Source organism: Euprymna scolopes, chromosome 16, assembly GCF_053919585.1.
Source record: "Euprymna scolopes isolate OS-2025 chromosome 16, ASM5391958v1, whole genome shotgun sequence".
In the NCBI taxonomy this organism is placed as follows: domain Eukaryota; kingdom Metazoa; phylum Mollusca; class Cephalopoda; order Sepiida; family Sepiolidae; genus Euprymna; species Euprymna scolopes.
The window spans coordinates 121,781,912-121,809,411 of NC_136497.1; the positions used below are offsets into that span (position 1 = coordinate 121,781,912).

The 27,500-nt window shown below is 31.7% G+C and overlaps 1 protein-coding gene across 37 annotated transcripts in view; it reads left to right on the forward strand.

Annotated features, from left to right (window-relative positions):
• The window catches only part of LOC145296067 (tyrosine-protein phosphatase Lar-like), a 1,305,806-nt gene that overhangs the window by 29,803 nt on the left and 1,248,503 nt on the right, over positions 1 to 27,500 (forward strand). For 5 of the 37 annotated variants that reach the window (XM_080142137.1, XM_080142151.1, XM_080142157.1 and 2 more), the window contains exon 1: positions 1,615 to 1,824. The exons of 28 other annotated variants lie outside the window; for them this stretch is intronic. The gene's annotated coding sequence lies outside the window, so the exon portion shown is untranslated. Of the gene's footprint in view, positions 1 to 1,608; positions 1,825 to 6,689; positions 6,716 to 27,500 lie in introns of those variants that run through there. 4 more of the 37 variants (XM_080142140.1, XM_080142180.1, XM_080142139.1 and 1 more) reach the window with 3 other exon arrangements.

Here is a 27,500-nt window from a genome sequence, read left to right on the forward strand (position 1 = left end):
TCGTGATTGGCGGTAGGTTTCGAATCTGGGATTTGATGCGCTTATTACGTCCAGCCATACTGATGAGTCGTGAAACGACAGCACAGTTGTCTATGGATGACTTGTGTGTGTGTGTGTGTGTGTGTGTGTGTGTGTGTGTGTGTGTGTGTGTGTGTGTGTGTGTGTGTGTTTAAATAAATGTTAAACCCTAAAAGAATAGAAAATGCTGCTTGTTTATTAAGTAGTTTCAAATATAATATATTTAAGATAAAAATCAAAGTTAATACTTAATAATAAAGTTGGTATATATCCGATGCAAAAACGTGCTCAATACTTATAATTGTTATTAACAGAGCTTACATATATATAATTTATGTACGGCTACATTGAAAGTGCTAATGTTGCGGACAGCCCTTAGTACAGACACACACACACACACACACAAAATTGGTAACATCATTTTTTTTTCTTGAGTCGCACACTGTAACACACACACACACACACACACACACAAACAAAAAAAAACAACTTGCAATGGCGAAGACGTACAAATCTAAAAAATAATATATTTTATAATGACTATTCGAATAAAGAATTAAATCTTTTTTCTTTCCTTGTGTGTGTGTGTGTGTGTGTGTGTGTGTGTGTGTGTGTGTGTGTGTGTGTGTGTGTGTGTGTTACTGTTACAGTGTACGATTCAAGAAAAAAAATTATGTTACCAATTTTGTAGTGGTTATTCGGAAATGTCTTGAAATAACCGAATCTAAAAGGTTATAAAAAAAAAAAAAATCAGACGCTACATCGTGATCGAACCTGGACCGGTCACATTCGTAGCGTACCGCCATTTCATCGAACGAGCTACGACACACTGGAAATACGTATTATGCGCGTCACTTAATAATGAAACGAAAATTAGATCTTGTGTTGCGTCTACTTTTTTGTTTGCTTTTGTTTCACTAGTGCGTGCGTGCGTGCGTGTCTGTTAGTCTGTCTGTTTGTATCAATGCATGTATGTATGTATTTATGTGCGTGAGTGTCAGTGCACGCGCGCGTGTGCGTGCATGTGTGTGTTTGTGTGCGTATGCGAGTCTGCAGATCTACAATGTTCGAGCGATACGGTCTCCTCTGGCGCAGCAATTAGCAGCTCCATGCAACAGGTTCTTCCCATCCAATTCGATTGCTGTATTGCATTGGATAGGATAATAAAGAAACAATAATAAATAATAATAAATAATAATGATGATGACGACGACGATGACGATGATACTAATAGTAATACTACTAATAATAATTATTATTATTATTATTATTATTATTATTATTATTATTATTATTATTAATATAAATTAGCTTTTCTAATTTAAATTGTATAATAATCTATTTTCTGCGACGTCCTTTATTTTTTTTTCCTTAATTTTCTCTCTCTCCATCTCTCCATCTCTCTCTCTCTCTCTCTCTCTCTCTCTCTCTCTCTTTCTCTCTCTCTCTCTCTCTCTCTCAACATTTTCATCACCGTCGTCGTCGGACGTCTTCTTCTTCTTCTTCTTCTTCTTCTTGTATCATCACTCTCTCCCCCTCCTCATCCTCCTCCCCTTCCTCCTCCTTTAGCTCACCCCCCCACACCTCTTCCTAACCATTCCATTGCGGCCGTGTAGAAAAGAACAAAACGGTACGCTTCAGAGCAAGCGATTTATAATAATAATAACCGTAATAATCTATAATAATAATAATACAATAATAATAACCACAACAACAAACCAACTGTTGCGTCCTTTTCGTTACGTAGATAATATAAAACATTGGACTAATTTACCCTGGGCCTTAGGGCAGCTTATAATACCTAGGGTAAGATTTCTTTTAATCCCTTCCTTTTACTGATCAGCATATATATATATATATATATATATATATATATATATATATATATATATATATATATAATTGTTTGTGCATTTTTAAACTGCTCTCTGTGTTTCTGTCAGTATATTTGCAATTGATTCCCTGCGCTAGTGTTGGTAAAAATTAAAAATATAACCTACCTACCTGCGCGAGGAAATAATTAATTATACGGTCGTTTTTATATGTATTTTAAATTCTTGAGATGTGTATATATATATATATATATATATATATATATATATATATATATATATATATATATATATATATATATATTTATTTATATTTAAATGTTTGCGATTTTAAATATTGTTTCCGTTTTTTGTTTTTGTTTTTTTTAAGTCCCCCCAAAACACTAACCTGTTGAAGAAACGCAAGATTTAAAAAAAAAAATGTCTTTATTTGAACTAAAACCTAAAGTACCGTCAGATTATGTGTATGTATTTTATTGGGTTTATATTTGTTTGTCTGCTAGAATTCGCGATTACAAGGGTAGTGTTGAGATGGGGGTTAGACACAACCAGTCATGACCGCCTCCTTCGACCCATTCTATTTCTATATACTTTGTCAAGTGTCTATGTTTTTCCCGCTAACTTATACTATACATATACCCTCGAAATATAAATTAACGCTGTCATATTTTCATATTGTTAATCATATTCTATCCGCAAACGCATGTTAACTTTGACCTCCTTTAAAAATGACCCCTAATGTATAATTTGTCGTTCTATGTTAGGCTCAAGGTGCTGTCATTTTAGTAAAAAATAAAAAATAAAAAAATACTGACATTTACGAAGTCGGTTCAAATTAGTAATGATTATATAACGGGCCAGTATACGTCGAGAAGAAATTATTAAGAAAAACAAAATTGAGCTGCATTTGAAAATCTTTCGTTGAGCAACAGGTATTTCACATATGAAGCGTCAGTCAAGTTCGTTTTGATCTTCAACTAACTTTATTTGTTTTTTTGTTTGTTTGTTTTTTTTTTTTCGTTTGAAAGGTATGCCATTAAATTATTAAAACGAATCACTTTAACTTTAGTATATGAAACCAAATATATGTAAACCTATCGTTTAATGGGTTTTTATGTTTTGTCGAAGAGAGCGTTTCTTTTCAATTTGCATAATTTTAGAATTAAGTCTTTTATATTTTTGCAAAAAGCAACTCGTGATACCTGTTCTATAATTGAACTGCTAAAGAGAACTACTTGTGTTTAAGTGTATGTATGGTTAACTTTTGTTTAAAAAAAATAAAGAAAGAAAAAAAAAACGTTTTGACATTATCTAGCTAAGTTTGATTTCCAAATATATCGAACTCTTTCTTTTTGTTTGTTTTTATTATTTTTTTTGTTTTTCATATTCGTAGAAATTGTTAGATTTTATTTTTATGTATAAGCAAATCATAATTAAACCTTTTTTCTTTGTTTTAATTTAATAATTCAATTATAACGATAATACAATGACTCCTAACAAAAAATATGATGACTTCTAACAAAACATAATGAATAAAATAAAACCGTTTTTATTAATCTTCTCGAATTGAGCAATTTATATATTTTCTTATATTTTATTTTTTTATTGTATGGTATATGTATACAAACGAAGAAGCAGAAGAAAAGTGCTTTATATATTAGCATTGGTCCCTAAGTGCCCCTTCACAATGCTCAAGGTGATCTTATTTGGTTCAAATTTAAATTCATAAAGTGCGTTTCGATTCGTAGTTGTTATAAACCGAGACATAGACGCGGAAAAATGAACAAGAAACGCTTGTAATCGAGGCGACTTCAACATTTTCCGATCTGTCTCGTGATTTTTATATACGCGCGTATGCGAGTCGAGACTGCAACAGGTTGATACGAGGCTCTATTGCTACACGAATCCACTTGTTGCATTCTAACCTGTTGCGCGCACTCCCGCTGATTTCGCGGCGCGTACTTTCTATCAGGTTTCTACGCTTCTTTCTCTACCATTCCGCTTCTTTTTTTTTTTTTTTTTTTTTTAGCATTTATGCCATATATAACAAACAACAGCACGTTTTTTTTTTTTGCTTATTTATTTGAATAAAAAAAGACATATTTTTTTAAGTATTATTATTTAAACAGACGTTCAGGTTTATTCAGTTTTATTAATGTTTTTTTTTTAATCGCTTGATGTACTTGTGTGGAACCGCGTCTTTCTTCTTCTTCATCTAAGACGACGCTCTTGCATCGATCAGTTCATTAATATGCTAATATATTTGCAGTCTTTGTGATTTATAATAAAAGTGCGATTTGAATTATTATTATTATTATTATTATTATTATTATTATTATTATTATTATTATTATTTTAAGATCCGCGATCCCATTCTATTTATCTAGCAAAACCTTCGAAAAGGTGCTTACGAGTGACGATTTGAGATATGAAACGTGATTTTTTTATCTTTTTTATTTTTATGTATTTTTTTATTTTTATTTTTATTTTTTCTTTATATTTTTTATCTTTATTTTTATTTTTATTTATATGTTTTATTTTTATTTTATTTTTTTTTTATTTTATTTTTTTTTATTTCTTATTTTTATTTATTTTATTTTTAAAGTAAATTTGCCCTTATTTTCTCTGTGGTTTTTACTTAATGCAAAAAACATTTTTTTTTTTTAAATTTATATTTATCTTTCATTACAATAGTGTATATATATACACACACACACACACACACACACACACACACACTCACATATATATATATATATATATATATATATATATATATATATATATATATATATATATATATCTGTTTCCGTCAACCATATTTAAACTATTTCAACTCAATTTACGTCATCATCATTATTATACGACAAGTTCATGGGCTTTTGACTAGGATTAAAGTGTAATATCTGTTCTTGATCCTACACTCCATTTTTTTTTCTGTTGTCCGCGGTCAGTGAAGGAAAAAAATCCTTTTAGACTGGGGCAATGTCTATTTTTGTCCCAATGCAGAGTGCTCCATTTTGGGGAAACTGAATTTTCCCTCAAATTAAAAACTTACCTTGTGTCTAACTCTGCCCTCGCGGGGAGGCAAACAGATCGTGACAAACTCCCTAGTATACAAATATTGTTTTAAGTTCAATCTTATTAAAGGTCGACAGCATGCAATAATGATATTCTTTTTGAAAAGATGGGGTTGACAACATTTTTATCATAGTTAATGTGCATGATATCGCTTCATATTTACCTCTGACATTTTGTTAAAAGTTCTGTGATAAAAAATTTGAAAAATAAATAAGATAACAATAAGAAGATTGGATTGCAGGTAATAATCGATTTTATACTTCGATTTTTTCAAATATTTTATACGCAAAATTATTTCAGATTTCAATAATTAACATTAGGGTAAGTCTGTAATTCTTTAGACTTGTTTATATATATATATGTGTGTGTGTGTTTGTGTAGTATGTATGTGTGTATAGTATGTATGTGTGTGTAGTATGTATGTGTGTGTGTAGTATGTATGTATGTGTGTGTAGTATGTATGTGTGTGTAGTATGTATGTGTGTGTATGTAGTATGTATGTGTGGGTGTGTAGTATGTATGTATGTATGTGTGTAGTATGTATGTGTGTGTAGTATTATGTATGTGTGTGTAGTATGTATGTGTGTGTAGTATGTGTGTGTGTAGCATGTATATATGTATGTGTGTAGTATGTATGTATATATATATATGTGTGTGTAGTATGTATATATGTGTGTGTAGTATGTATATATGTGTGAGTAGTATGTATATATATGTGTGTAGTATGTATGTATGTATATATGTGTATAAATATATATACATGTATAAATATAAGTCTGTGTAAATATATATATATGCGTGTGTATATATGTGTGTATAAATATGTATATATGTGTGTATAAATATGTATATATGTGTGTATAAATATGTATATATGTGTGTATAAATATATATATATTTGTGTGTATAAATATATGTATGTATATGTGTATATAAATATATGTATGTATCTGTGTGTATGTGTATAAAAATATGTGCGCTATGTGTATGTATATATGTGTGTATGAAAACAAGTGTTTACACGTACGTGTATGTATATGCGTATATATATGCATATATATGTGCATGTAAATATGTGTATATGTGTATATAAATATATGTATATATGTGTGTATGAAAACAAGTGTTTACACATACGTGTATGTATATGTGTATATATATGTATATATATGTGTATGTAAATATATGTGTATATGTGTATATGTATATATAAATATATGTATGTATATATATATATGTTTGTATATGTGTGTATATATGTGTATGCATGTGTATATATAAATGTGTGTGTATATGTGTGTACATATATTCATTTTGATATTTCAATGGCATCATTAACACATTAAAACACTTAAAATATTTATTCAAAAATATACTTCACACCAGACAGCTGTTTCGCCATATCATGAGTATATAGTGTGGTTAGACGTATTAAGTGTATTTTAATTTTTTGCGATATTATACATATTTTTTAACCTAGTTTTTCAATTTCATTTTCCCCTATATTATTTATCTACGTTAGATTCTATTTGACATTAAAATTTTAATTAAAAAGTAGAAAATTAAAATTTTGCAAAATTAAAATTTTCTTTCCCTAAACTAAATCAATTATATATTTTTTTTCAACTAAAACGATTAATTTGAAGAAACTTTGTTTTTCACATGATATTTATTAAAAAAAAAAAAAAAAAAACAGTTTTGATAAAATAACCATTTTGACGTGAATTTTGGAATATGCATTTTATTTATGTTTTACAGTTTGAATCTACTTCGAGGATACACAGGTAAATATCGAGAGAGCTGGAGAGAGGAAGAGAAAGAAAGAGAGACAGACAGATCGAAATATAGAGAGAGGGTGGAAATAGTCGGAGACAGAAATAAACAGACACGAGCACACACACACATACGCACAAAGTCACATACACCCAGACACACACACGCGCGCGCGCACACATAGGGTATATTATTTGTAGTGTTATGCTAATAAATACGTGGAAAAGCGATTGTGATTTTAAACACAGGGAAAGACAGGGGGATGGAAGGAGAGAGAGAAAAAAGATAGATAGATAGATAGGTAAATGGATATATATGTGTGTGAGTGTGTGTGTGTATAATTAATAATAATATATATATATAATTAATAATATAATTTATAATATATATAGAATATATATATATTTAAGAATATATATATATATATATATATATATATATATATTTAAGAATATATATATAATTAAGAATAATTTATATAATAATATACATAATAATATATATAATTAATAATAATATACATAATAATATATATATAATTAATAATAATATACATAATAATATATATAATTAATAATAATATATTCAGGGAAACTTCAAGATAAATTAAGAAATAATTGTAGATTACAGATTTTATAATATTGCAAAATTAAATTCCATATAAATATTAGTATCAATATTTATAAGACAATGCGAACAAGATGAAAAAGCTCAATATTCAAAATAGAGCAATAATGCATACAGGGTGGTCAAAAAAACGGGCCCCAACTCTAATTAGGCCCCGTTTCTTAGTGTTTTGTCCGAATGAAATGAAACTTTGGTCATAACTAGTTTATTATATTCAAAGCATCACATCAAAACACTAGGGTCTTTGGCATTTTTTCTCCGTTCTACAGCATATGTTCTAGATGGTCTCCATTTAGCTTTTGTTTTGTTTTTTTTTGGGGGGGGGTACCCTATATATATATATATGACTACTTAATTTAATCACATAAATTAATATACGAAAGTATAGATTTATGCGTAAACTTTAAGTATTTACTTCAACAGTGCTCAATACGTAGGTAGAGCTAGGTAGTAAGTTATAAAAAAATCGTCATATATTTTTTATAACTTATATATATATATATATATATATATATATATATATATATATATATATATATATATATATATATATATATATATGAAAACTTGGAAATGTGATTGTAATTTTAATTCCCCTTTCAACAGGCGAGTTTAACCAAGGCTGGACTCGAAATAAATGTCGTTCATTTTGCGAGACTTTCGGATTCCATAATGTTCCATTCAACAAGTGTCCGTCTTTTTCCTTTGCAGCGGCATTTCTTCCTTTTTCGACAATCATTTCTCATAAGAATCATTTGTCATTTCGAGAAGAGGATCAACAGTTGACTAAAACGCACACACAAACACAAACGCACACACACAATCACCACCCTCTCTCCCTCTCTTTTTCCCCCTCTCCTACTCCTTCCCTCCCCCCTCTCTATCTCTCTTTCTCTTTCACAGCACTCTCTCTCTAACTGCCTCTGTAATGGTCCTCTTCCCTGTGGCATGTTTTTATCTTTCTTTTTCTCGTCTCATTGCCCCCTCTCTCTCTCTCTCTCTCTCTCTCTCTCTCTCTCTCTCTCTCTCTCTCTCTCTTTATCTTTCTTTCTCTTTAACTATTTTTCCCTTTACGTAGATTTCCATGTTGCTACCAAATAAAAATCAAAATCAAAAGTTAAATTAAATCTTTTATAAATGTTTTCTGATATAAATGAATAAATATAGTCTTTCGTTTAATTTTTTTTTTTAGAATTAACGTTTTTCAAAAATATATATATATATATATAAAATGTGTGTATTTGTTTAGTATTTTTGAAAAACGTTAATTCTAAAAAAAAAAAAATTAAACAAAAGACTATATATATATATATATATATATATATGGTCGCGACACTGGATATGCAAAGGTTTAGGACAAATCGTCGGTTAAAACCAGAAATCTTCGTCAGGCGACTTAATAAATGGTAGCTTTCCAATGAAGAAGCCAGTCCTCATATATATATTTCGCGAGTGAACGAAAGGGCGAAAAAAGATCTCGCCAAAGATAGGTTAGTTTGAAAGACAACTTCTTAAAACCGTTTAAAAACGGACATTAAAACGAATATAATGTCGTTCTTTATGATGATGATGATTACTCCTCGCCCATACACACACACACTCTCTTTCTCTCTCTCTCTCTCTCTCTCTCTCTCTCTCTCACACACACACACACACACACACACACATATATATATATATATATATATATATATATATATATATATATATATATATATATTCTATCCAGATGATAATTGTTTTGTATCACAAAACTATTGTCATAATGGTGTCCTGAGATGATTATTCTCTGTAATGTGCCCGAAGTTATCCTTAATCTTTATATATATATATATATATATATATATATATATATATATATATATATATATATATATATATGTGTGTGTGTGTGTGTGTGTGCTCTGTAGTATGAATACATTTATATCTATTTTATACCTATAGTCTTGAATATGACATCATATATATATATATATGTGTGTGTGTGTGTGTGTGTGTTAATTATTTAAGATTATATTTAACCGTAATTTGCAATAACTATGTTTCTCTCTATCTCTCTCATTCTATATTATTGCATGTTGTTTTTCCCCTCAGCTGGTCTTATTTTATATGCAAGCTATTACTCTTGTTTTAGTTCCTCCGTCCCTCTCTCTCTCTCTCTCTCTCTCTCTCTCTCTCTCTCTATATATATATATATATATATATATATATATATATATATATATATATATATATATATAATCACCCTCTTTGTTACAAATCAGAGTTTAAAAAACTGGAATAATTCATTACAAACAAAATATAATTACAAGTAATAATACCATTTACTCCATGGCTTCTGACATACTAGTGTGTGTGTGTGTGTGTGTGTGTGTGTGTGTCTTTCTAATTATTTTTAATGTAACTGTCTTTACATGAGATAAGGACTTGAAATTTCCCCAAACTTCTGAAACAAACACAATATAAGAATTTTTAATTTCCCAAAACTCTCAAACATCCATGCATAAGGATTTAAAATTGCTGACTAAAAGATCTGAAACACCCAGATATAAGAATTTGAAATTTCTCAAGGTTTCTTTAACACCCAGATATAAGAATTTGAAATTTCCCAAGGTTTTTTTTACACCCAGATATAAGAATTTGAAATTTCCAAAGGTTTTTTTAACACTCAGATATAATAATTTGAAATTTCCCAAGGTTTCTTTAACACCCACATATAAGAATTTGAAATCTCCCAAGGTTTCTTTAACACCCAGATATAAGAATTTGAAATTTCCCAAGTTTTCTTTAACACCCAGATATAAGAATTTGAAATTTCCCAAGGTTTCTTTAACACCCAGATATAAGAATTTGAAATTTCCAAAGGTTTTTTTAACACTCAGATATAAGAATTTGAAATTTCCCAAGGTTTCTTTAACACCCAGATATAAGAATTTGAAATTTCTCAAGGTTTCTTTAACACCCAGATATAAGAATTTGAAATTTCCCAAGGTTTCTTTAACACCCAGATATAAGAATTTGAAATTTCTCAAGGTTTCTTTAACACCCAGATATAAGAATTTGAAATTTCCCAAGGTTTCTTTAACACCCAGATATAAGAATTTGAAATTTCCCAACGTTTTTTTAACACCCAGATATAAGAATTTGAAATTTCCCAAGGTTTCTTTAACACCCAGATATAAGAATTTGAAATTTCCAAAGGTTTTTTTAACACTCAGATATAATAATTTGAAATTTCCCAAGGTTTCTTTAACACCCAGATATGAGAATTTGAAATTTCCCAAGGTTTCTTTAACACCCAGATATAAGAATTTGAAATTTCCCAAGGTTTCTTTAACACCCAGATATAAGAATTTGAAATTTCCAAAGGTTTTTTTAACACCCAGATATAAGAATTTGAAATTTCCCAAGGTTTCTTTAACACCCAGATATAATAATTTGAAATTTCCCAAGGTTTCTTTAACACCCAGATATAAGAATTTGAAATTTCTCAAGGTTTCTTTAACACCCAGATATAAGAATTTGAAATTTCCCAACGTTTCTTTAACACCCAGATATAAGAATTTGAAATTTCCCAACGTTTTTTTAACACCCAGATATAAGAATTTGAAATTTCCCAAGGTTTCTTTAACACCCAGATATAAGAATTTGAAATTTCCAAAGGTTTTTTTAACACTCAGATATAATAATTTGAAATTTCCCAAGGTTTCTTTAACACCCAGATATGAGAATTTGAAATTTCCCAAGTTTTCTTTAACACCCAGATATAAGAATTTGAAATTTCCCAAGGTTTCTTTAACACCCAGATATAAGAATTTGAAATTTCCAAAGGTTTTTTTAACACTCAGATATAATAATTTGAAATTTCCCAAGGTTTCTTTAACACCCACATATAAGAATTTGAAATCTCCCAAGGTTTCTTTAACACCCAGATATAAGAATTTGAAATTTCCCAAGTTTTCTTTAACACCCAGATATAAGAATTTGAAATTTCCCAAGGTTTCTTTAACACCCAGATATAAGAATTTGAAATTTCCAAAGGTTTTTTTAACACTCAGATATAAGAATTTGAAATTTCCCAAGGTTTCTTTAACACCCAGATATAAGAATTTGAAATTTCCCAAGGTTTCTTTAACACCCAGATATAAGAATTTGAAATTTCTCAAGGTTTCTTTAACACCCAGATATAAGAATTTGAAATTTCCCAAGGTTTCTTTAACACCCAGATATAAGAATTTGAAATTTCCAAAGGTTTTTTTAACACTCAGATATAATAATTTGAAATTTCCCAAGGTTTCTTTAACACCCAGATATAAGAATTTGAAATTTCTCAAGGTTTCTTTAACACCCAGATATAAGAATTTGAAATTTCCAAAGGTTTTTTTAACACCCAGATATAAGAATTTGAAATTTCCCAAGGTTTCTTTAACACCCAGATATAAGAATTTGAAATTTCCCAAGGTTTCTTTAACACCCAGATATAAGAATTTGAAATTTCTCAAGGTTTCTTTAACACCCAGATATAAGAATTTGAAATTTCCCAAGGTTTCTTTAACACCCAGATATAAGAATTTGAAATTTCCCAACGTTTTTTTAACACCCAGATATAAGAATTTGAAATTTCCCAAGGTTTCTTTAACACCCAGATATAAGAATTTGAAATTTCCAAAGGTTTTTTTAACACTCAGATATAAGAATTTGAAATTTCCCAACGTTTTTTTAACACCCAGATATAAGAATTTGAAATTTCCCAAGGTTTCTTTAACACCCAGATATGAGAATTTGAAATTTCCCAAGGTTTCTTTAACACCCAGATATAAGAATTTGAAATTTCCCAAGGTTTCTTTAACACCCAGATATAAGAATTTGAAATTTCCAAAGGTTTTTTTAACACCCAGATATAAGAATTTGAAATTTCCCAAGGTTTCTTTAACACCCAGATATAATAATTTGAAATTTCCCAAGGTTTCTTTAACACCCAGATATAAGAATTTGAAATTTCTCAAGGTTTCTTTAACACCCAGATATAAGAATTTGAAATTTCCCAAGGTTTCTTTAACACCCAGATATAAGAATTTGAAATTTCCCAACGTTTTTTTAACACCCAGATATAAGAATTTGAAATTTCCCAAGGTTTCTTTAACACCCAGATATAAGAATTTGAAATTTCCAAAGGTTTTTTTAACACTCAGATATAATAATTTGAAATTTCCCAAGGTTTCTTTAACACCCAGATATGAGAATTTGAAATTTCCCAAGTTTTCTTTAACACCCAGATATAAGAATTTGAAATTTCCCAAGGTTTCTTTAACACCCAGATATAAGAATTTGAAATTTCCAAAGGTTTTTTTAACACTCAGATATAAGAATTTGAAATTTCCCAAGGTTTCTTTAACACCCAGATATAAGAATTTGAAATTTCCCAAGGTTTCTTTAACACCCAGATATAAGAATTTGAAATTTCTCAAGGTTTCTTTAACACCCAGATATAAGAATTTGAAATTTCCCAAGGTTTCTTTAACACCCAGATATAAGAATTTGAAATTTCCCAACGTTTTTTTAACACCCAGATATAAGAATTTGAAATTTCCCAAGGTTTCTTTAACACCCAGATATAAGAATTTGAAATTTCCAAAGGTTTTTTTAACACTCAGATATAATAATTTGAAATTTCCCAAGGTTTCTTTAACACCCAGATATGAGAATTTGAAATTTCCCAAGGTTTCTTTAACACCCAGATATAAGAATTTGAAATTTCCCAAGGTTTCTTTAACACACAGATATAAGAATTTGAAATTTCCCAAGGCTTCTTAAAAAGTCAGATACAGAAATTTGAAATTTCCCAATTTTTTCTTTTACACCCAGATATAAGAATTTGAAATTTTCCAAGACTTCTTAAACAGCCAGATATAAAAATTTGAAATGTAAAAAGGTTTTTAAACATTAAGAGGAAAGGATTTAAAAAATGTTCAAGACTTTGGAAGGCCCCAAATCTAAGAATTTGAAAATTTTCAAGACTTCTGAAACAGCCAAACATGAGGATTTGAAAATTCCCAAGACTTTTGAAACTCTCTGTATATGAAGAAAATTATTTTGCATTAAAGGCAACAAAATATTTCCAACTGTACAAACAACTCGAATCAAATACATGTGTGTTGCTGATATTTCGTCTTTATTAAAAGACTTCATCAAAAATAATTTTATCTAATGCATCACAACTTATCCAGGCCACAGGGCCAATCGAAGATAAGTGTGAATGAGATTTTCAGTTTTCGGTATGTAATACTGTAATAAGATTGGAAACGATAGATGACATTTGTTAAGTGGACGGTTCAATGAAAATTTATTAACTTTAGACTTGAAATCTATCCTGTTATAGTCTGCTGGGAAGCAACCCTATGGCAACGTGTTTCACAAATGTAAAGTTCTTGGAAAGAAACTTTGTTGATAAAAGTTCGATTTGGTTTTTAGTAGTGACTAGCCTGGGTGCCTGGTGTTGCCCGGGTATTTGGAGTTTGGAGGTGTGTGTTGAGCAAAAACAAAACAAAAGTGGTAGTAGGCAGGTAGGTTTGAACCTGTGATGCGAAGATGGAAAAGAAAGTGAAAGAAAATCTGACGTTTTACCGCTACTCCATGACCCGACCGGAAGTTCGGAACGTTAAAATAAGGCAAAATCAATGCAACCGATACGATGACTTGCAAAAATGGCTCGAAAAAAATCGACCTCCCCCTTGTAGAAAACTGCCCAGTTGAGAGTGAAGGAATTAATGTTTTTTGGCCAATTTTTTTATATTTGTTGTCATAGACATTGAGCTTCAAAATGATACTGATCTGGTGAAAATTCGTCAAAAGTTTTAGGCAGACATACATACATACATACATACATACATACATTTAAACAGACAGGTGAGATTTATATTATAGACGGGACAATTCCAACATTTTCCTCGATTCTGATATAATTACTGATCCCGTACTAAATTCCTGATTCCGACTCCGATTTTTTATAAACCTCTACATATTTAATTATAAGGTTGTTATTTTCCCCCACCCCCCGATAGCCCTTAAAACATATGTAAATAGCGAAGATATTTTCCCAAAAGTAAAAATACACTTGTGGGATATGATCTATCGATTTTAGTTTTACTATTAGTTTAAAATCAATAAATATTGATTATTTTATGATTATTGTCAGCAGTGAGAGGTGGTACTTTAGACAAAAATCACATAAAAACAGCAATTAAAAGAATCGTTTTTGGCATCGGAAAATAGGCACACCTTTTTCTGATTCTGATACCGATTCCGATTCTGATTCCGATACGTCCAAATGTTTGATTTTTCCAATTCTCGATTCCGATTCCGATAAATTGTCACAATTATTTAATTAATTGGAATGCTTATTGAGATGAGCATTATTTATTTATTTATTTATTCCAGACTATTATCCTCATCTTTTTAGTTGTTGCTTCACGGTAACCACCTGACAAAGGCCAGTGGACTAATTGGCCGAAACGTCGTGAAACAATATATAAAAGATAAGGATAATAGTCCACAATAAATAAATGAGTAATCGTCCCAATACTTGTTTTTAGTCACACAGAACAAGAAAGAGATATTTTTTTGCAATAGCTGTAGCTAGACGAGTTCTGTTAAAAAGTATTTTATGGGAAAAAATGAGGTGAAGATCGGATTTTAATCACAAACTATACAACACATGCTCGTTTGGGTCAATATTTATTAAGCATAAAATTTCTTTACGTTGGCATTGGTTGATAGTCATAAGTTTATAAGGATTACAACGTCAGAGGATTTCATGAAGTCAGAATATGTTGTGATGTCATAATAGACACTCACTCTCATCTAACCTTCTCTCTTGTTACACCTATCTTACCTCTTTCTTTTCTTTCTATCTCTCCTCTACAGGCTCTGGCTCTCTCCATTTTTGCCCTCTCCTCTCTCTTGTAATTATTGCATCATTTGCCTTCTATTTATATTATTCACCATTTCTCTAACCTTCTACATATGTAAATTTACAGGTCAAATATATATATATATATATATATATATATATATATATATATATATATATATATATATATAAAGCAGGCTCCTTTAGTCTTAGACAGACTATGGATACTCACGAAGGGTTGCTTGCACATGAAATTTTTGTGGCAGGAGGTGCGCAATCTCCAACCACACCTCTCCTGAGACGACATTGTTAAATACTAGTGGCAAGTGAATTACAGGACGACTGGAAACAAATGCCGAGATAAGCGGAGAGCACATACAGCGCCTAGAATTCTCCAAATGGTCACCCATCTGGTACTAACCAGGCTCAACGTTGCTTAACTTCGATTATCTGACAAGAACCGGTGTGTCAACGCGATTATGCCATATATATATATATATATATATATATATATATATATATATATATATATATATATATATATATTCCCCTTTTCTCCGTGTATGCTCATACTTTCACTACACCGATGAAGACCGAAGGATCGGTCAAAAGTTATGTACCTGTAAAAAAAGTTTCTTTTGTTTACGTCACCAATTGAAAACGAATAAAGAAAAGTTATAAGCTTTTATACTTTTCATATTCTTTTTTATACATTTCCATTCATATATATATATATATATATATATATATATATATATATATATAGTCGTGAAAGTCGATTATATATATATAGTCGTGAAAGTTTTTAACCTTTTAAACTATATATAAAAGAACTTATATAATTATGTTTTTTTTATTTATCATTCGTTGGAAAACTATTTAGTCAGTAAATCATTTAATCACCTGCAATCACTGCATCAACTTGCTCATTCGAATTTACAATAGTCCTAATGTTAATTTAAGGGATCATCAGTTGTTTACCATGAAGCACTGTTTTGGGGATTTAAAAACAAAACAGTGTATTAAACCATGGCTCCTAGCAGTGTTGATCAAACACCACCTCCCTTAATCACAAGAACAAAAGAACGTTCGAGATATTGGATCTAGTTACCTATTTGTGTTTAATTTGGCTAACCTTTTCATGTTATGAAAAAAATTTCTTCATTACTTGTGAGATTCGTCTCTGTCTCCAAATTCAAAACGGATATTTTTTTTTTAAATTTACCAATGTTGTTTTAATAAGATTAGGATTGATCCATTATACTACTTATCATCCCCTACTATGATTAGTATTTTATATATTTTATATATTTACATCTATATTTATTTATTAAAATTATATAAAATTTTTAAATATTTGTATATATATACATATATATATAAATACATTTTATACATATACTAAGTCACTTTTAAATTTTCAAGACAGAACCTCTACTAATGCGACCAACTAAACTGCTAAAAATCTATTTATGTCAATACAAGTAAGCATATTTCAATAAGCTGTCATAACAGTGTTCAACAATCGAGTTGGATGGGACATGTATGTATATATGTATGTATGTATGTATGTATGTATGTATGTAGTCGACTTCCCAAACAACTCCTTTATGGCGAGCTCGCCGAGGGAAGACGTCTGGCTCAAAAGCCTAAAATGAGATTCAAAGATTGTTTGAGGTCCACCTGAAAAAAATGTGAGATAGATGAAAGAACCTGGGAGAGTCTTGCTTTGGATTGTGGAGAGTAGAGAAGGACCTTGCGGGGAGGTGTGGGCAAGTTTGAGACAGATCGAACCCAGTATGAGCGGCTGAAACATGATATCTGGAAAGGGAGGGTGAAAGGAGCAGTGGATGGTTTGGAGTGTGAGGTGTGCGGAAGATTATGCCTGAGTAGAGCTGGGCTGATGAGCCACCAGACTACTCATCAGCGCAGTGGGCCACAAAGCAGTTTTGTGTTGCCAGATCTAACCTGTGTCAACTGCGGGCAGACGTCCGAGAAAGCAGACGGTTTGAAACAGCATTTGAATATTCATAGAAGTGACCATCAAGAAGGTGCTGCTAGTGGCGCACATGTCTGCAAAATGTGTGCCAAAGAATGTCAGAGTTTGGCAGGGCTTAAAAGCCACCTTCATGCGGCCCATCACTGATTTATTTTCGTGTTTCTGTATATCTTTTTTTGTGTGCTATATCAAGTAATGGCAATGTTCGAAAACGAATTTGCTGCCATCATGTATGTATGTAGGTACACATATAAATACATATGTATATAAAGGCTCTTTCAGTCTTTGACAGACTATGGATGCCCACGTAAGGGTGCCTGCGCATGAAATTTTTGTGGAAGGAGGTGCGCAATCTCCAACCACACCTCTCTTCTTAGTTGACTGTTAAATATCCGTGGCAAGTCAAGTGTATGTACATGACGATTGGAAACAAATGCGGAGATAAGCGGAGAACGCACACAGCGCCTAGAATTCCCAAAGGGTCACCCATCTGGTACTAATCAGGCTCAATGTTGCTTAACTTCGGTGATCTGACGTGAACCAGTGTGCCAACGTGATTATGCTATGTATATATAATATATATATATATATATATATATATATATATATATATATATGTGTGTGTGTATTTAGTAATTGTCTGTATTTTTGAGATGAGGTGTTTTCATTGATTGAGATTGTCGGACTGACTTCCTCAACTTGGTTGTTATAGTCACAACGTTTCGGCCGTTTTGCCCTCCGTCCTTCATCAGGTGTTTTGTATCGAACTGGGGAACCGTTTATCTGGAGTCTCGAACCCAACCCTTAACATTCAAAACAGAGAATCAGCAACTATGTCCCAGAGCCTAGCTGGAGTTCGAACATAATAATAAAGGGTTGAGTTTGAGACTCCTAACAAACGGTTCCCCAGTTCGATACCAAACACCTGATGAAGGCCGGAGGGCAAAACGGCCAAAACGGCCAAAACGTTGTAACTATAACAACCAAGATGAGGAAGTCAGTCCGACAAGCTCAATCAGTGTGTGTATTTGTTCATATAAAAAAAAATATATTTTATTAAGCACTTTTAATAATCTTGTTAGATTTATTCATTATCAGTTTAGTACCTTTAACTTGGTATATATATATATATATAGTCATCCACACACAGTACTGTTTCGCTGTTTCACAGCTCATCAGTGCGGCTAGACAGGCAAATTGTTGCTTATTGACTGAGTATAAACACAGTAAGACAAATAGAACGTGCATGTCTTGGATATATTACAATATGAACATTTATGTAAAAAAAAATAAAGTGACACAAGTTTCTCCCTTAAAAAATATTTTCAGGGAAAAGAAAATATATAAAAAAAGATAAATGAATACACTTCAATATTTTTTTGGGGGGGGCGGGGGGGTCAGACTGACGGGTGAACTTTTATGCGCTGAGGAAGCTTCCTCATGAAAATGTTTGTCATTGAGATTGGACAAAAACAATATTATTTCCCGGATAACTTTTTACATGATATACACAGGTTGCAGAAAGTTATTGGGGAACATTCATTATTTTTACTGTAACTGGAATTTTATGTGACTTTATATTTTCTACATTTCAGAATTATCAATGGGTTATGACCCTGTTTAAGGGGTCACGAGGAAAACAGAACATAGAAATAGAGTAAGAAAATGTATTGACAAGTGAGGGTTGTTTATTCAACAAGATGGTCCACCGGATATTGACTCCCGCCATACGGTTTTATCTTCTGGTATTTATTATGTACTAGCATAGGTGCCCGGCGTTTCCCGGGTGTGTGGAGTTGGTGTATTAAGGAACCCTGATAAAAATAGTGGTAGTAGTGGAGGGGGGTATCAAAACAACAGTAAGCAGTTTGGGTGGAGGGAAGTGTTAAAAAAAAATTGTAGTAGGCAGGCAGGCTCGAACCCGCAACGCAAAGGAGAAAAAAGGTTACAAAAAACGTTATGTCTTAATCGATGTCTCCATGGCGAAACTGGAACTCCTGAGCGTTGAAATTAAGCGTAGTCAATCCAACCGATACGATGACTTTTTAAAAATGTCGACGAAAAAACCGACACCTCCTTGTAAAAAACTGTCTAGTTAAGAGTGAAGGAATTAATGTTTTTGGCCAATTTTTCGATATTTGTCGTCTGAAAGATCCAGCTTCAAAACAATAACGTGCCTAAATCCAAACGTAGATTCCATGAGCAAAGCTTCTTTCTTAGAACTGCACGCCAGTGGAACTCTCTTTCGCTTGCCTGTTTCCCACCTGGCTGCAACTTGGACGTCTTCAAGTCCAATATAAACAAACTCCTGACAAACCGGCCCCTTAAGTAAAACACTCTAGCCAAACCCCCAATACTAATGATTACTACAATACTATCTCATTGATTACTGTACACACAATAATCCTTATCCCTGAGTGGGCTTCGGGCCTTGATAAGTGGTGACCCCCATGTAAAAAAAAAAATCTCGTCAGGATCTGTTGTGTGTGTGTGTGTGTGTGTCGAAAGATTTTGGCAGACATACAAACATACATACATTTACATTCACACAAACCAACGATTGAGATTTATATCATAGACTAGCCTAGGTACCCGGCGTTCCCCAAGTGTTTGGAGGTATGTGTTGAGCAAAAAAAAAAGTTATCATAGCTACAAAGGTTGAACATAACAATTTAGAAATAGAATTATTCTTAAATATAGCTTGATCTTTTTTCTCTAGGGTCTGCAGATAGTTCAAGATGATAAAAACACATTATCATCATCATCATCAAAATGTAATTATTCAAGACAAACAAATAATGCTAGCACACCTGTATTTATTCAGCAAGTACAGCACACCATTAGTGGTAATCCCAAAAGATCAGTTATGTCGATTGCTAAAGAACACTGTGGTGTCAGAAGCAACTATCTGAAATGTTATCGACAAAGACATCAGATACAGGTTTTACGAGATGACTAAAGGTCAGAAACAAAAGGTAAAAAAAACTCGCTTAACCAGAGCTAATAGACCATCTTTATATCTTGAACTACTATGGATGGAGCATAGTTTAGAAAAAAAATTAATGGGAACTCCTTTAATATCAATCTATATAAGTTTAAAACTCTGTGAATCTTGCTTGATTGCATCTTGTCTTCGACGATCGGGCGATCCCATGCTTTAAAAAAGGAATGGCATGTGTGTGTGAGTATATATATATATATATATATATATATATATATATATAAATTTAATTGTGATTCAATGAATTTCAAAAAACTCTCATTGAAATGAAATTAAGTGGTTGAGTTTCATATCAAGGAATTTTTATTATTCTAAGCAAGACAAAGAATACTTTAGAAAATTAATCTCCTTAATCTATTGGGTTTCGATGTCTACCATCTCGTCAGAGGAGAGAAAATATTAGCAAATACTTATAAAGGTATGCACCCTATTTGCTAAAGTCAGTGAGACATGAAAAGTCAAAGTCAAAATAATAAATTTATCAGAAGTCCTGTAGCAGGAGGATTTGCAGAAAAAGGATATGAAAGTTTTTTTTAGATTCAGCTTGTTTGGTAAAATTCATGTTATGCGTTATTTACATCCGTTTGGTAATAAGGTCCAAGTTATATATTGGGTAATCCGCATGGGATAACTTATAGAATATTACTGCCAGTAATATTTTGTAAACTTTACAATCTCACGTTTCTATAACAACTGATTGTTAAATAAAAACTATTCTGAAGTATATATATATATATATATATATATATATATATATATATATATATATATATATATATAATATATTATATATATATAATATATTATATATATGTATATTATATGTATATATTATATATATATATTATATATATTATACATATATATTATATATTATATATATATATTATATATATTATATATATATATTATATATATATTATATATTATATATATACGTTATATATATATGTTATATATATTATTATATATATATTATATATGTTATATATATATGTTATATATATATTATATATATATATTATATATATATATTATATATATATTATATATTATATATATTATATATATATTATATATTATATATGTTATATATATATATATTATATATATATTATATATATAATATATATATATATTATATATATTATATATATATTATATATATATTATATATATTATATATATAATATATATATATATTATATATATTATATATATATTATATATATATTATATATATTATATATATACATATATATTATATATATTAAGCTTTACTCGAAATAACCAGTTTCAGTTTTTATTATAACAGTCTCAACTCGTTAAATGAAAACGGTGTACATTTAAATTAACAATATTTCAAAAATAAACATTTATAATTGATATATATATATATATATATATATATATATATATATATATATATATATATATATATATTTAATAGAACAACAGGAACTTGGCATTATCCAGATAAGTCTCCTCTTGTGGAATTGAAGTCTCTCTTTTCCTCTTACGCATAAAGCTCTCTCTATATATATGCTTCTATATATACAGTGATGATCATATTTATTGGCACGGTAAAATAAATGTTTAATTTTGTCTAATAAATTCTAAAAAAGGGATTAAATTAAAGAAAATAACAAAGTATATTATGTATTTTTAACTGGCCTTTCCGATGCAGCAATCGGATTTTAGAAAAAAATAAATAACAAAGGAACAACAAACATAATTGCAAAAACCCTTGTTCAAAATTATTGGCACGGCTTTGTTTTTCTTTTAGTATCAGTATAATATCAATCAATTTCCGGTTTACGTGCTTTCTGAACTTTTTTATAGCCATATTATGCTTGTTTAACGCTAATTCAGTGAATAATTTTTTTCAGATATTTTTTAGATAGCGATTTATTTAAACTATTATAAGTGACTAAATTATAATTTTCAATCGCCATGGTTAAAACTAAGGAACACAGCGAAGACGTCAGGAAGCTTGTTGTAGCATGCCATACCAATGGGGAGGGCTATGATAAGATTTCAAAGAAGCTAAACCTTCCCAAATCCACTGTTAGAGCCATAATAAACAAGTTCAAATCGCAAGGCCACGTTATGAGTTTAGAGGGTAGAGGGAGAAAAAGGATTCTTTCCCCAAGAGATGAACGGAAAATTGTTCGACAAGTAAAACAAAACCCAAGGATCTCTGTTGGGGAGATTGTTGATGAACAGAGCACCTCTGGAGTGAATGTATCTCGACATACAGTTGGTAGAGTTTTGAAGAGAGCTGGTTTAAAAGCATGTCGTCCGAGAAAGACTCCCTTATTGAAGCCTATGCACCTGAAAGCAAGGCTAGCCTTTGCAAAACGTCATATTGATAAAGATGTTGCATTCTGGAAACGTGTTCTATGGACTGACGAAACGAAAATAGAGTTATTTGGCCATAATAAAGTGTCTTATATTTACAGAAAATCTGGCGAAGCTTTCCTGCCTAAGAACACCATACCCACAGTGAAGCACGGTGGAGGCAGTTTGATGTTTTGGGGATCCTTTGCTGTCTCTGGACCAGGGCGACTTGTTAAGGTCACAGGTAGCATAAAAAAGGAAGATTATGTTAAAATATTGGATGAAAACCTGAAAGACTCTGCTAAAGAGCTCTCACTTGGTCGTCGTTGGTGGTTCATGCAAGATAATGACCCAAAGCATTCGGCTAAACTGACTAAGAAATGGCTTGAGGACAATCATATTAATGTTTTGGAGTGGCCATCACAAAGCCCAGACCTTAATCCAATTGAAAATTTATGGAGAACATTAAAATTGAGGGTAATGCAAAGGAAGCCTAAGAATCTTATTCAATTGGAGGATTATTGTCAGGAAGAGTGGGCTAAAATTACTACTGAAGAGTGCAACAACTTGGTTGTAAACTATGAAAAGCGACTGAGGAAGGTAATCAAGGCCAAAGGCTATACAATTGATTATTAAATAAATCGTGCCAATAATTTTGAACAAGGGTTTTTTGCAATTATGTTTGTTGTTCCTTTGTTATTTATTTTTTCTAAAATCCGATTGCTGCATCGGAAAGGCCAATTAAAAATACATAATATACTTTGTTATTTTCTTTAATTTAATCCCTTTTTTAGAATTTATTAGACAAAATTTAACTTTTATTTTACCGTGCCAATAAATATGATCATCACTGTATATATATATATATATGCTTATATATATATATATGCTTATATATATATGCTTATATATATATATGCTTATATATATACGTTTAAATGTTTATTTTTATCAGTGGGATGTCAGTCCCGGAAATGGCTAAAACCGTTTACGGTTTAAACATTACTGACTTATGTAACCTCCAACTCGTTAAGATATATCAGTTCTAAGTGACAGTCTTTTGGAGCTTGAAGGTTCGGTTCTCACTGTGGGTGATACTAAGAATTAGTGTTGGCATTATTAATTGGAATCAGAATCGAAAATCGGAAAACTCGGAACTTTTGAGGGTATCGGAATCTTTATCTGAATTAGTAAAACAAAGCTTCTTTCTTAGAACCACTCGCCTGTGGAACTCTGTTCCGTTCACCTGCTTGCCAGCTGACTACAATATGGTTGTTTTCAAGTTCAACGTAAACAAGTTCTTGATGATTCGCCCCCTTATGTAATCCAATTTACCAAATTTCCACTACTAATGGTTGGAATGGAAGCAGCACTAACCCTATGCGGGTTTAAACAGCTTTCTCCAAAGGAGAAAGTTCCATGGGAGTATGAAAGTCACAAGCAGTCTTCAATTGCCTGTATCTAACGATTACTACACTATTGTCCCAATGACTACCATATACTCATTAACCCTTATCCTCGAGTGGCCTCTGGGCCTTGATTAGAGCAGACTCTTTTTGTTAAAAAAAAAAAACGTTCTAGCTGCTGTAATCTCCAACCTTTTTCAGGTATATCACAAGGTTGCTGTGGCATAATGTTAAGTAACAATCAGTTACAAGTGAAAGTCTTTTAGAGGTTGAAGGTTCATTTCTCAGTGTGGATGATACTAAGAATTTGTGCTGGGATGATTGATCAGAAGCAGAACCAAGAGGAAAAAAATCAGAACTTTTGAGGGTATCGGAATCTGTTTCGGAATCGGTAAAATCTGTGTCTATTTTCCAATACCAAAATCGATTCCTTTAATCAACCTTTTTTTTTTTTATAATTCAATTTTGTTTAAATCTTTTCACTACTGGTTGTAATAACAAAATAATCAATATTTATTGATTTTGAACCACCACTAAAACTAAAATTTATAGATACCCTACTACCACCACCGCAAGTATGTGTTTACGCTTGAGAAAATATATATACATTTAACAGTTGTTTTTTTTTGGGGGGGGGAGTTAATTGAAAAAAAATAACCATATAGTTAAATATTTTGAAATTTATACAGAATCAAAATCGGAATCGGTAATTGTAATGGAATCGGGGAAAAATATTGGGATCGTCCCATCACTATTATGAATATGATTATGAATTACTTCAGCCTTCTACATGATCACGGTTGAGGGAATAAGAGCAAACTACCTCAATGGAATAAATAAAGGGTTTCATATAAAATTCTGCACAAAAGATCAGAGGTTACACCGGCCAAAACTTTATGAGAATAGCATCCACAATGAGAACGGTAGTCTAAGAAAGATCCATTTTTATGAAGCATAGTTGAGAGAAAGATAAATGAGCAACCTGGCAGCACTAAATAATCTCTAAAAGTCTTCTCTTTTTATTCCAACCAAGAGATCTTTTTAAGATTCTGACCATCACTTTAAATGCAATTATTTGCATTACTCTTGCACTTGGTTCACTGGGTATATTTGCCAGGTAGCTTTTGAAATTCTTTTCCATGAATCCAGTTGCTCCTATAATAACTGGAATGATCGAGATCTTCTTAAGATTCCAGTTTCTTTTAACATCGTATGTAAGCTGTTGGCATTTTGTTATCTTTTCCTTTCCAGCTCTGTTTTACCCAACATCATTGGGGACGCTAACTTCTACTAAGGTTGCTTCTTTCTCCTTCTTGTCCGATACCACTCTGTCAGGTTTTATGGCTCTGTTTTCTAGATATGTAGCTGTAGGAATTCCAAAGTCATAGCGGATGGTGTATGACTTATTTTCAACTGTTTTTTGCTGGTAAACATGTTCCCAGGATTTGCTGCTGCATTTGATAGTCAACTTTTTACAAATCGTCTAGTGGAGATATTTATGCACTCCATTGTGTGGTGCCCCAGCAGAACCTTACAGTTGGATGTCAGGTGGCTCATTTTCTTAAAAGCATTGGTCATCAAATCTTGATCTTGGCCAGCCATTATAATCCTCTCCTGGTCATAGTGGACCAATCCCCTTTTTAGCCAGTCTATAGGCCCTTCCTTATCTAACTTTCACTAACGTAGCTTCTTTCTCCTTCTTATCCCATATCACTATGTCCGGTTTTCTGGCTCCGTTCTCTAAGCTAGGGCTTGGATAGTCAAAATATCAAATATGAACAGGGACCACCTGTTCATCGCACGTGGGCGATTCATACCTCACAATAGAAATGAAGAAAATTAACCTCTGTCTCATTACGGCAATGTTGCATCCCTGTGCCTTTTTGACAAGTAATCTATAATATAAATTTCACCTGTCTGTTTAAATATATGTATGTATGTATATTTGTATGTTTGCCTAAAACATTCGACAGAGGCGACGGATTTTCACGAGATTAGTACCATTTTGAAGCTACACCCTTCGGACGACAAATATCGAAAAATTGGCCAAAAACATTAATTCCTCCACCCTCAACTGGACAGTTTTCTACAAGGAGGGGTTGTTTATTTTTGCTGGTATTTTCGAAAGTCATCCCCTCTTTTCAATTGACTAGCCTTAATTTAAACATACATCACTTCCGGTTTGGTGATGGGCGCAACAGCAAAGACATCACTATTTTTTTTCAATGTTCTTTTTCTCCTTTATGGTACGGGTTCGAGCCTGCCTGCCTACTACCACATTTTTTTTTGCTCAACACACACCTCCAAACACCCAGGCAACGCCGGGCACCCCCGCTAGTCTATAATATAAATCTCACTTGTCAGTTTAAATGTATGTATGTATGTTTGTTTGTATGTTTGCCTAAAACTTTCGACAGAGGCGACGGATTTTCACAAGATCGATATCATTTGAAAGCTCGATATCTTCGACAAATATTGAAAAATAGGCCAAAAACCTTAAATACTTCACCCTCAACTAGGCAGTTTTCTACAAGGAGGGGTCGATTTTTTGCAAGCCATTTTTGAAAGTCATCGAATCGGTTGGAATGACTTTAATTAATTTCAACGTTTCGAATTTCCAGTTGCGTCATGGAGTAGAGATAAGACGTCAGATTTTCTTTCACTTTCTTTTAGGCCTTCACGTCACGGGTTCAAGCCTGCCTGCCTACTACCACTTTTTTTTTCTTTTTTTGCTAAACATACACACCTCGAAACACTCGGGCAACGCCGGGCACCCAGGCTAGTTTTATAGAAATGTGCTCTGACAAAACCCTAACACTTGTGCCCCCTTGATGTAAATATTGCCAATTAACACAACAGCGACCCCTAGCTGATTGGAAACTTTCTACTCTAATAGTTTCTTACCTCGAACTGCTCAACTTTGGAATTCTTTACCAGTCCTTTACTTCCCTGACGGTACTGACATGCAGAAGTTCAAGTGTAATGCAAACAGACATTTGTTGCTCAACGACCTATATGGTCTCCTTGTAGACATGGTCCCAAATAGTAGCCCATTATGTCCATGTGACATTTTGCCATGTTTGAACGGAATAGGAATAAAATAAATTATATATATAGTAAGTTATAAGATGCGTATGGCGATTAAGCTACACTGAATATTCCGCGTTTCATCCACTCTAGGACTCTTCAGGCTTATGCGCGAATTCTGTGGTTGTTTGTTGTTTTTATATGCGCATCTTCTATTGAGATTTTAGTTAGCTAATCAACTTTCTAGTATCCACCGCGCCCTTCCTATCAGCCAATGGGCATGTACTTATCGGACAAAGGCCTATTTGACCTCTGGTTGACCTGTTCATTTGTGTGTGCTCTATTTAGCCTGGATATTTAGTTTCTTGATCTGTTTTAAATCTAGGTTAGTGTTTTTTTGGTTTTTTTTAATGTACGCATAAATCTATACTTTCGTATATTAATTTTATGTGAGTAAATTAAGTAGTTATATATATATATATAATAT